Source organism: Dermacentor variabilis, unplaced genomic scaffold (genome assembly GCF_050947875.1).
Source record: "Dermacentor variabilis isolate Ectoservices unplaced genomic scaffold, ASM5094787v1 scaffold_12, whole genome shotgun sequence".
In the NCBI taxonomy this organism is placed as follows: Eukaryota; Metazoa; Arthropoda; class Arachnida; order Ixodida; family Ixodidae; genus Dermacentor; species Dermacentor variabilis.
The window spans coordinates 11,990,505-12,001,750 of record NW_027460280.1 but is presented as its reverse complement, the minus strand read 5'-3'; the positions used below and the strand labels follow the sequence as shown (position 1 = coordinate 12,001,750).

General features: G+C 48.0%; 1 pseudogene; it reads left to right on the top strand.

Annotated features, from left to right (window-relative positions):
• Positions 1–3,594: 3,594 nt before the first annotated feature.
• Positions 3,595–4,398, top strand: LOC142566223 (uncharacterized; annotated as a pseudogene).
• Positions 4,399–11,246: the final 6,848 nt, after the last annotated feature.

Below are 11,246 nucleotides of genomic sequence, written 5' to 3'. Positions count from 1 at the left end.
GTCGTCGCGCAGCATTTCGTCGTCTTGGTGCCTTATAGCCTTACGTTCTAGCGTAGAAACTCGATAAGAACTCTGGCGGAGTGGTCGAGCACACTCTTCGGTTATTATGCGATGCTTTGCGACTGGCGTTTGTCGAATACTTGATGACGTCGAAAAGCACTCCTTGTGTCGTGGAAGTAAACTTCTGAGCTGTCGTTGCTTAATCACGGGGAGACTTGGATTTATGTCGAAGTCTGGTTCGGGAACTACAGTCGTCGGGGTAGATGCGGGAGAATCCGAGAGGACAAACGCATTGCTGGTTTCCAGAATTTCCTCAATGTATGCGATCGTCGTGCCCTTGTTGATGTGCTTGAACTCCTGGCTGAAGTTTGTCAGCAACACTTTCGTGTTTCCTGCGTGCAGTTGCGCTATTCCTCTTGCGACGCAAATTTCGCGATCGAGCAGCAGACGTTGGTCGCCTTCGATGACGCCTTCTACGTGAGCAGGTGTTTCGATGCCGACCGAAACAACAACGCTGGAGCGAGGCGGGATGCTCACTTGATCTTCAAGCACACTCAAGGCGTGGTAACTATGAGGGCTCTCTGATGGTATAGCTTGATCTTGCGACAGCGTTATTGACTTCGACTTCAGGTCGATGATTGCGCCGTGTTGGTTCAGGAAGTTCAGGCCGAGAGTGACGTCTCGTGAACACTTGGAGGATATGGAGGGTGGCAGGGTAAGTCCGGCCATGAATGGCAATTCTTGCCGTGCAGATTCAAGTCGGGGTTATGAGGTGTCCTCCAGCGGTCCGAATTGACGGGCCTTCCGATGCCGTCTTAACTTTCTTCAACTGGGCGGCGGTGGTTCCAGTCATGATGGAGTAATCGGCTCCTGTGTCGACTAAGGCGGTGACTGCGTGGCCGTCGAGAAGCACGTCGAGTTCGGTGGTGCTTCGTCTTGCGTAACAGTTAGGCCTTGGCGTCGGATGAAGGCTGCGTCGCGTTGACCTGCCGCTGGTACGTGGCGTCGTCAGGGGGTCTTTCGTCTGCGTATTCTTTGCTTCCAGACTTCGTCGGGACGGCGGCTTGTCCTCATGTCGTCGAGGTAGTCTCTTCGTAGTCTTCGTAGGCGGCGGAGGATCTTCGTCAGTTAGACGAACAGCAACCGCACCTCTATCCGTTGCTGCTTTAGTTTTCCGTATATGGACTCACGGACCGGCCCCGGGCTGGGCCTGTGTATGGACGGCGCTGCGGCGACAGGTAGCGGCCTGGTGACGGCGAAAGGCACCATCGTCGAGGGCTCCACTGAGTAGCGGCGAGGTAGTCGGCGATGTCACGAGGGCGTTCACCTTCCTTCGGGTGCACTGCGTTGACGGCGAAGCCTCGCAATTCCCAGGTCGCTGTATGGGCATCGGCGGTACACATGGCCGGCTTCGCCGCAGTGGTAGCAGAGCGGGCGATGGTTGGGGGCGCGCCAAATGTCCGTCTTCCTCGCGTAGGTGCGCCGGACGACGTGTGGACATGCTGGCGGCGGTGGCGGACGACGGAATTGGGGCGTTACTGGGCCCTGGCGCGCTCGCGGAGGGGGACCTTGACGGCGTTCGACGGCGGCGTAGGTCATCGCATCTGGCTGTGGCTGCGGCAATGAACCATTTCGGAAAGTTGTGCGCCCCCCCCCTACGCGACCACCACAAAGCTGGCTGGGAATTGCGAGCGAACTTGGCGGGCAGGATCCGGCGCAGGAGTGGTACGACATGGACGTCGCGCAACAGCAGGTAAAAAAAAATCGTTTTTTTGGAGTGCTAGTAATACTTTTGTTGCATGTTTGCGGCGCGCAAGTGATGTTTACATTGCCGTACAACTTTTTTGTGGTTATGCAGCCAACGCTACGAGCGCGAAGCGAGTATTTTCGCAGGTGAAGCGCGCACATGCGCCAATGTCTCGCGCTCGGAGCTTGCGTTGCATAGCAACACGGTTGTCGGCGTTTTGTAGCTATGCTACAGAAGACACGAGCGGGATCCTACGGCTAGCAGGCGTGTTTTACTGGTGAGCACGCGCTAACAGGGCATTTATTTAGTGGTCGCCCGTCGCAAACCTTCGAAGTTTGTGCGGCTGTTCCGGCGGCAGGCGTAGTATGTAGCGTACAGTGCATTCATGTTTGTTGCAGCAGTGCGACACCCTCTTGTGAGAATGTATGCGCCGTATTTCAGCAAAATACCTCGTTATCGGGCACTGCCCATTCTGTCTTTTGGTTACACCATGCTATTTAATCTACGGACGAGTCTGAAACAAGTATGTCATCGAAAAGAACAGACAGCGCATACGTTGAATAATGTACATCTTGCAAGAAATAAGTAGTTGAGTTGGCGCTTAGCTTGTGCCAGTGCATTTTCTTGCCTATATTGTTGTTTGAATAGCGCGCAGCAAGTACGAAGCAGAACCAACAGGCTCTTGTATTAGCACTGTTACATTCTGTGTAGCTGAGCATAGCATTGCGGTACAGATAGCAGTTGCTGTTTGTGTCCTATTCAACGAGTTTGACAGCTCGTACTACCTCGGTCGCGGTGTCCATTACTTACTACCGTGGAGTGCAGATAGATGCACCTAAAATATGAACGTGCCTCGGTGGCTGCAAGTAACGAGAACGCGGTCTAAAAAAACTGCGGCGGATGTTTTGGCTAACCTTAAAAGTATTGAACGCGCCAGTACCTTGTACTAGGGCGGCCTCAGAGTTTTAAGTTAGCTAGTGGTTTATGGAGCCCGTCCTTCTGCAACATTCTTCACGACCGCGCGTAGTAAACGAAACGGGTTCAACGTTGCTTTTCAAGCATGCTTGCCACAAGTTACCAAGACACAATGAATGAATACTCTTTTATTTCAAGATCGCATTGGTGATCCCGTGATCAGCTGTGTATGCTTCCATGCTCTGTTTATATGTGGAGTGCCAAAGAAAACATTTTGACACTTGCTTATACCCATGTTGCAGGTACCACTACGAGCCATTCAAAATGCGCATCCTCTTCAAGCAAGGTTACCGAAAGGACCATGGACAAAGCAGTTAAAAGACGTGCCGGATGGTTTCTCAGAGCAAGAAATGTTGGCACATCAGAATGCACATGGTGCTCAGAAGCATACTGTAAGCGGATACAGGATGTTTAAAGCAGATAAGGTTCACAATGTTCTTATTTTCAAGGCTGACAGTTCCACTTTTCTTAAAGCAACCATGGAGGCATCGTTCTCTTTGGCAAAATTATATAACACTGCTGCTGCGCTCTCGTCAAATGGAACTGTGGCTGAAGGAAGCTGCAACTGCCGGGCTGGAGCTGCAGGTGTTTGTAAACATGTAGTTGCCTTACTATGGTTTTTACTAGACATGAAGCGCTCCGGGGCAGCCTACGTGCGAGACCCACAGTCGTGTACAGACAAACCCAGGGCATGGGGTAATGGGGCTAAGAAGGCCAACGTGCACACACGCGAGTTCTCACAACTACGTTTTGTGAAACATATGCCAATGAAAGCAGGCAGGCATTTGACTCAAGAAACCACAGTTTCTCTCACAGTGACAGAAGACCATATTAAGGGAATGTATCAGGCACAGAGAAATATTCCAAACGCCATGCTGTGGAAGACGCTGGAGGACAACCACTTTCTACCCGTACCAGTGAAAAGAGCACTTCACGAGGATGCTCGTAGCCAGATGCCAATCAGGTTACCGGTGCAAGCCCTATCGGTTGAGCATGTGCCAGCTGGGTACAAGTTCGGCTTCTATGAGCTTATTTTAGAAGACTCATGGGCCCTTGAGCAAGCGACTAGTATGCAGAGCGGCTCTACAACATGGGGCTTCGAGAGATCTAAGCGCCTGACTGCTTCACACTTCGGAGATGTGGTGTCACGGAAGAAGCCAGCTGACGAGAAATTTTTCAAGAGGCTGTTTGGGTCTAGCTAGATGCAGACCAAATACATGGCTGATAGGTTCAGGAATGAAGATGCAGCCGTGCAGCGTTACATATAGAAGAGAAAGGTCCCAGTTAGGATGTACTGTTGTGGGTTGTGCGTCAACCCTGGTGTCCCTGTTCTTGGTGCAACGCCTGACCGTGTTGTAGAGGAGGGAGGAGATTTTGGTCTCCTTGAAGTTAAGGCCCTCTCAGCTGCCAAGGAACGGGCTGATGAATTAGAAAATGCTGTGAATACGGCATCCTACCTGAAGAATGAAGCTCTTAAACCAACGCTCAAGTACTTTTACCAGGTCCCGGGGCAAATGGCTTTGACTGGACTCTCCTTGTGTGACTTTGTGGTTGATAATGGCACAGACTGCAGTCTTCAGAGGATCACTGTTGACAGCTCGCTTTGGATTTCCAAAATGCTGCCACGTCTTCTGGAATGTTGCAAGAACTACCAAGAGCACTGTACTTGTGTGTGAATTTCAACGACTTATTTAAGTCACATTGGTCTGTAGGACAAAGATGCTCGGACTCATAACATGCTTTGGCATGTGTTCATACTTACATATATTTGGTTTTATATATATTGTATTGCATTAGTCTCCATGAAGAAATAAAGAAAGTGTTTTTCCGTGTAATATCGTTATGGCCATGTGTATGTGTTGCCACCACCTATTTAAATGTGTGTGCAACTAACCGGTGTGTAAAAAGTAAATGTCAAGCACCACACACCTTGCTGCCTTGTCATTGAATACATACATAATGCACTCTTAGACCCAGGAATCTGGGCAGCTACATACTTCAACATTTCCTATACTTGATAATGATAGTGACTTCACATTGGTCTCTGTAAGGAAACCGCATTGAAAGTTGCAAGCAAAATCTTTGCGAAATGACAATGTGTTCTCCGTAGTGTAGGTACTCTTCCACTCGGTACAACTTGTAACATACGTAGAGTGAACCAACGAAGGTTTATGCTTTACAGTAAATCAATGTGCCATCATACAGAGTGCCCAAGCTACACATTCAGCATACTTCATCTCTGCTCTGAGGGGCTAATGCACAAGTTTCGAGCAGCACTTGGCTCGCACTGCATTGACGACCAAGCTCGAACCTGCCGCATCTCGAGAATTGCATACTGATATTGAGTGCGATAGGAGTGATTTATATAAGTTCTTCCTCAAGGATACCATGCAGGACATTAGATGAGAGTTTGTAATAAAGCTCTCAAATTTCATTGCCATGAAATACTCGCATACATATACAATTTTTTACAGATACATTACACAAATATACAATACATATACATATCACAATTTTTTGAAAAATGAATACGTCACTAACACATGTAAAAATGACAAAGTGAAATGCACTTTACATTTTTCATTCCAAAAAGTTAGGAAAGAAAATATGTGGCAGAAAAGACAATGGCTGCAAACACCAACTTTCCAGCTTGTCTGTGTAGCTCAGCAATGAGACTGGTGATTTGGTTTTTAGTCATGACTCAGATATGGTACTGCCACATTCTATGCTCAAATCATTTGCACAACACCGACACAGAAATAAGGCATTGCAGCGCTATATAGCCTGTACAGTGACTTCAGACTTACTTCAGCAGAGCAAGAAATGCTGCACTAGTCTGCTGGGTGGGCAGACTAGAGCACCGCAGGTCAGATGGGTGGGCTCGTGGAAAACAACGTCGCTTTCTGCGTATAATACACTTTCGTGAAAATGCGTACACACAAAGCCGAAACCTCAGAAAAAGATGGCACAGTTAAAGCGTCTCTTACGTTGATCGCATTGGGGCACGTCAACTACGCAGCCGATCTCCAACTCGTTCAGAAGGAGCACCGGGCTGGCAGAGGCAGTTTGGGAGCTCGTCTTCTTGCGTTTTACCACTTGAAACGATTTGGAAGTTATGGTAACATGCAATAACCGTCTGAATATATATACTTACCGGTATTAAAAGAAGGAGATAGTTGATTGATGACTTCATGGGGGAAAATTGTTGGCAGCCGGTCGAGATAACCACAGCGTCCACTTGCGTTGAAGTGAGCTCCGCATATCCGGTGGTGCTTCGAAGGTTGCCACAAAGAGAAGCGACCAGCACTTCCTTGGCGGTTGATTCTTCTCACCCACTCCTTTTTTTCTTTTTCATTTACAGGGAACGCGTGAAACGAAACGTTCTTGTCTTTCAGCGTGTTGTTGTCGCAACCAGGCACACATCAAGTCTGACCGCCGCCTCGGCACTTCGACGACATCGCACGCAGTAGTGGCTGAGGTCACTAAGTAACCAACATGCACGTAACAGTCAATATAACGCACCTGCAACCCCCCACCACAAAAAGTACACGAAATCTCAAACCAAACGAAGCACGCGCGCGCACGCACACACACACACCCACACATACCGCAACTATGCGAACGCAGGAGGCAGCCAAGACGGGCGGTCGGTCGGCGCTCGCGCACTTTTCCCATAATGCGTCGCGCGCCCGGTAGGTTTTTTCGCGGCGCTGCGATTCCCGAAATGGTGCATTGAGGTTGCACCTCAGGAACTCCAAGCGATCACTGAACCTCATCTTTCACGATGTCAGCGATTGAGGCCACTTGAAGCTGCGACGAAGGCAAGACCTTGCGCAGTTCTTTGCGCACAATGGCCTTGATGGTCTTTTGGAGATCACCGGAGCCCACTGCTTGGATGGCGCACTGAGGCGTGAGTACTTGGCGGTTATATTGCCTAGTGCGCATTTCTAAATTTTCTCAATCGTCGTTGCCTCTGTGAAGAACTCAGCTACGGTGCTCGGTGGGTTTTGGATCAGTCCGGCGAAAAGTTCTTGCTTTACGCCTCGCATCAAGAAACGCACTTTTTTATATTCGGATATTTCTGGGTCAGCGTGCCGGAAAAGACTGGTCATCTCTCCCGCGAAGATAGCGATGGTCTCGTTGGGCAGTTGGCCTCGGGTTTCCAGCAGAACTTCGGCCCTTTCTTTACGGACAACGCTCGTGAACGCCCTCAGGAAGTTACTGCAAAACATGTCCCATGTCGTAAGGGTGGACTCCCGGTTCTCGAACCAAGTTCTCGCGGTATCTTGCAAGGCGAAGTATACATGTCGTAGCTTATCCTCAGACGTCCAGTTGTTGAAGGTCGAGATCCCTTCGAAGGTTTCGAGCCAGGTTAACGGATCCTCCGACGTAGCTCCACGGAAGGTAAGGAGCTCTCTGGGTTGTTAAAATACGATGGGTGACACTGGGGCTGCCATTGTAATTGCCGTGGCCACAATCTTCTTGGTCTTCTGAGGTAGAAATCCGTGCTCTGGGGGCCGCTGTTGAAGACGGCGGCTTGCTCGATGGACCGGGACTACGTTGGTGTTCTCCTTGCGGTCCGGGCTTGGATCATGGCTTGTCGGGGACGTCCGGTACAGGAACGAAAAGCACCTCCACCAGATGTCACGTGGAGTGACGTATGAAGAGCCCAGTAGCAATACCGTGAAAGACGAAACTAACCTTTATTGGGCGAACCTGTGCCCACAAAAACAGGCTATACACTTAAAGAACGGCGACAACGGCGAACACAGTCGTTGTTCCACAATGTTCCAGAGTAATCGCTCGGACCCGCGTGCCTTCCACAAAGTTCTTCATTATTCGCGTCGCGCACGCATGCGATCAGAATACACAAGGTTCGGTCACAGACAGCGGATAAAAGCATCGATAACATTCCAGAAATTTCCCATACATGCAGGCGCGTCCTGCGCTGTGCGATAACATTTGTTAGGCGGTGAAACGTGTCGCCGATAAAGACAAACAAGTACTCGTGTCAATATCATAGTTCTGGCACGTAAAACCCTGGAATAATTTTTTTAATGTAAAGAAATTACTGGAAACCCGAGGCCAACTACCCAATGAGACCATCGTCATCTTCACGGAAGAGATGACCCGTCTTTTCCTGACCCGCCGAGGTTGCTCAGTGGCTATGGTGTTAGGCTGCTGAGCACGAGGTCGCGGGATCGAATCCCGGCCGCGGCAGCCGCATTTCGGTGGGGGCGAAATGCGAAAACAGCCGTGTACTTAGATTTAGGTGCACGTTAAAGAACCCCAGGTGGTCGAAATTTCCGGAGTCCTCCACTACGGCGTGCCTCATAATCAGAAAGTGGTTTTGGCACGTAAAACCCCATAATTTGTTTTTTTTTCTTTTCCTGCACGCTGACCCGGAAATGTCCGAAGGAAAAAAAGTGCCTTTCCTGATGCAAGGCGTAAAGCAAGAACTTTCCGCCGGAGTGATCCGGAACCCACTGAAGACCGTAGCCGAGTTCTTGACAGAGGCAACGACGATTGAGAAAACAAACACGCCTCAGTGTGCCATGCAAATTTCAGTTACGCTGTCTGTTCTTCTGCATCTATTGCAGAGAAAGCGGGCTGCGATCCTTTGTACCTTCTCAAGTTTTGCCATGTTTTTTTTTTTGCTTTGAATGGATCCCGTAAACAAGAAGCGTACTCGAGACGAGGCCGCACCAAAGCCTTCCGCGCCGCCAACTTGAGCTGAAATGGAGCATTGGGCAGTTTACGTCACAGGCACCAGAGGCACGGCACGCGCGCAAGTAGTGTGAATATGCATATCCCAGTTCAAGCTGTTAGTGATTTGAATTTGAAGGTATTTTTTCGTAACTGGTAATTCTCTCAACGTCCCTCCACCGATAGTGTATGGATATTGCAGAACACTTTTATTTTGACATATTCGGTGTACTAAGCCCTTCTAAGGGTTAAGAATGATGACCCATTCAGAGCACCAGCTCGATATTTTACATAGATTGTTGTTTAACCAATTCTGATCCGCTGTGGAACTTAATGCTGTTTACAGTATGCAGTCATCTGCAAAACATTCAATTTTAAGTTCAGAATCTACCACATTCACTATGTCAATTATATAGATTAGAAACAACAGGCGCCAGTACTGAGACCTGCGGGACACCAGATGAGACAGGAAGAGCATCTGAACAACGGTTATCGATTTTGACGTATTGAAATCTGTTACCCAGATATGCTCTGATAATATGAATAAGGTTGGAAGAGATTCTGGCTGAGTAAAGCTTTTCTATGAGTTTACTATGGGGAACCTTGTCAAAGGCTTTAGCGAAGTCCAGAAATACTGTATGCATTGGCTGTCTATTGTTAACTGCGGTGAAAAAGTCATTACCAAAAGTAACCAACTGAGAGGCAGTCGATAAACCGCGTCTAAAACCATGTTGCACATCAGATAAGAAATGAGTCTCCTCTAGAAACTCAGTCAAGGATCGGCAGATTACTTGTTCAAAGATTTTGCAGCTGGTTGCGATCAAGGATATTGGGCGGTGGTTGGACGCGCAGGAACGATCGTTAGCCTTAAATATAGGTATAACACGAGGGGTTTTCCGTTCAGATGGGACAGAGCACTGCGCTATGGCGTACTGCAATAGGATAGCGCGTCATCCGGCGGCGAAAACATGCCTCTTTTCGATGACGGCCAGGAGTGCTGGAGCACGGATGGATGGATGGATGGATGGATGTTATGAGCGTCCCCTTTGGAACGGGGCGGTGGGTTGCGGCACCAAGCTCTTGCTACTATACTGTCTAATGTCCTACCTAAGTTAAACAATAAAACATAAAGAAATAAACACTATAAACTCACACACCCAAATTTTCTGATCTCCTATTGCTAACTGTGCTTTTGTACGTCTCCGTTTTTTTGTAGTTTCCCTACTTTTCGTCCACCAAGCCTCAAATCGCCTCTTACTAATGCCTATTTAGGACATATTTACTTTTCCACTGCTCCCGCTGAACCCAAGGGCTTCAAGCAGGCCAGTGGTGCCTAAATCGTCCGCTGGGTGACGTCTTCACATTCTAATAAAACATGCTCCATAGTTTCCCTAGCTTTACCGCAGCAAGCACATGCTTATTGTTCCTTCTTATATCGCGCTTTATAGGTGCGTGTTCTAAGGCATCCCGATCTCGCTTCGAAAAGTAATGAGCTTCCCTTTGAGTTACTATAAATTGTTTCTTTCCTGATTTCGTTTTTTTCCTCTTAAGTAGTTACTCATGGCAGGTTTCCTTTCCATTGCCGCCACCCATGAGATTATTTCAGCCTCTCTGACTTTCCGTTTGGCCGTCTTTGTTGATGTGTTGCCCACCCTACAGGCCACATACTTGCTGGTAAGCCTCCTAGTTCTTTTCCTCCACTGTTAATCAATGTTTTCCCAGTACAGATACCTGAACGCTCTCCCAGCCCATTTACTTTCTTCCATATTCCTCAGGCGTTCTTCATACTCAATTTTACTGCGAGCTTCCCTCACTTCAAAACTAGTCCAGCCCATATCACCCTGCACAGCTTTATTTGTAGTCTTCCCGTGAGCGCCCTATGCGAGGCGACCCACTGACCTACGGTTCCCATCGAGTCCTGATTGTACCCCTGATTTAAAGCAAACAATCGCATTTCCAAAAGTAAGTCCTGGAACCATTACACATTTCCACATACCTTGGAGGACCTCGTACCTATTGTATCCCCATAGCGCTCTGTGCTTCATCATGGCTGCATTTCTCTTCCCCTTCACTGTTATTGTTTTTGCCTGTGTTTCCATACATTTATTGCCCTTGTTTATCCATTTACCAAGGTATTTATATTCTATTACCCGAGATATTTCCTGGTCCTGTATCTCCACTGTCTGTTAACTGTTTTCATTGAATACCATAACACCTGATTTTCTAACACTAAATTTAAAACCTAAATTGTTGCCTTCCTGTCCACAGATATTAGCCAGACGTTGCAAATCACTTTGCTTGTTAGTTAGCAACACAATGTCATCCGCATAAAATAAACCTGGGAGCTGCTGCTCAACTACTGTACCCGCCTGTTTGTATGAGAGATTAAACCCGATAATACTTCCTTCTAGCGCCCTCTCCATCCCCACCATGTACATCATAAACAGCAGCGTGGATAAAGACACCCCTGTCTCAGTCCATTGTTGACATGAACTTTCTCCTCGCTTCTCATCCCTTCCCATTCAACGCAAACGGTATTTTCTAGGTAAATCTCTCAAAAGCTGTAGACAATTGTCACCTAAGCCTTCCCTTTTCAGAATATCCCACAAGATGTTGCGGTCTACGTTGTCATAGGCTCCTGTAATGTCTAAAAAGGCCACATATAACGGTCTGCTTTCTACTTTTGATAATTCAATACACGGAGTAAATACAAATAAGTTATCATCTAAACGCCTACCTATTCTGAAGCCATTGTGAAGTTCTCACAAAGCGCCATTATTTTCTGCCCATGCTTGAAGCTTTAATTTGATTTCCTGCA